Source organism: Octopus bimaculoides, chromosome 11 (assembly GCF_001194135.2).
Source record: "Octopus bimaculoides isolate UCB-OBI-ISO-001 chromosome 11, ASM119413v2, whole genome shotgun sequence".
In the NCBI taxonomy this organism is placed as follows: domain Eukaryota; kingdom Metazoa; phylum Mollusca; class Cephalopoda; order Octopoda; family Octopodidae; genus Octopus; species Octopus bimaculoides.
In genome coordinates, this window is record NC_068991.1 from 3760757 (window position 1) to 3761953 (window position 1197).

Sequence of the window (1197 nt, forward strand, 5' to 3'; positions counted from 1 at the left end):
AGGATAAAATCTTTATAAGAATTTATCACGTAGCTAGCGGGAAAAGCCTCATAAGGGAAAAATTTATTAATTATTCCCTTTGAATATATTTATTTATATTTAGGGCATTACTATACATAAGGTTTTGTTCAACTATTTCATTCTGTGAGAGAGAAAGATCTTTTAGCTTGTTGTGCCTGATTCCCGTAATATTTGGTAAAGGGGGCGGACATCGTGTCTTCTGGTAATTAGTGTTATAAAAATTAATTCTATTAAGGCGGTTCCAATAATCAAGATTAGTCATGCATTTTCCTGTTTTTAGGGATTGCTCCCTGGCTTGATTCAACTCTCGTAATCTTTTATTTCTGCTTGGTTTGGGGAGACCACAGAGAGCGGCAATATTTTAGGTGCAGCAGTACAAAGGAATAGAGAAAGGGAATGATGACATTTGGCTCTCCGGAATCAGAAAGTTCTGAGGACCCTGGAGCCATATCAGCTTTATTATTGACGTGAGAGCATCGTGTGACAGTATGTCGTTTCTGCCTGCCCATTTACTTACAACATGAAAACCAGATTGGAGTTTTGTCCAGTCTTCTCCGTTTGCGAATATATGTATGCTGCTGTGCTTGATCTTATTTGGGATGTCGGTTATAGATTTCTTTTCTACTGTAGGAATAAAAGCAAAGCGGATCTAGGTGAGATTCGAACTCAGAATACACAACTAATTACTCAGAGATATAACACTAATTACCAGAAGACACGATGTCCGACCCCTTTACCGAATATGTTATCTACCCATATATATATATATATATATATATATATATGTATGTATATATGTATGTATGTTTGTATTTATGTATGTATGTATTTATGTATATATATGTGTGTGTACATGTATGCCTATTATATGCGTTCCTGTAACAGACCCAGTGGGTTCTCTGTCAGGGCTTAAACTGTGTTTTAGTGCATCTTTGTGTCTGTGTTTGTCTCTCCCTTCCTCTCTCTCTCTTTCTCTCTGTCGGTCTTTCTTTCTCTTTCTCTCTTTCTCTCCCTCTCTCTTTATCTCTCTTTCTATATATACAAACACACACGCATTCATATATTCATATGTATATGCGCACATAATTATATACATATATATATGAGACTACGTAGCATCAGATGTGTTATTTGGTGTGTGTATATATATATATATATATATATATATATATATAT

The 1197-nt window shown here is 35.0% G+C and overlaps 1 protein-coding gene across 2 annotated transcripts in view; it reads left to right on the forward strand.

Annotated features, from left to right (window-relative positions):
- Positions 1 to 1197, forward strand: part of LOC106879182 (actin, cytoplasmic 2) — a 27779-nt gene that overhangs the window by 22077 nt on the left and 4505 nt on the right. The window lies entirely within an intron of this gene.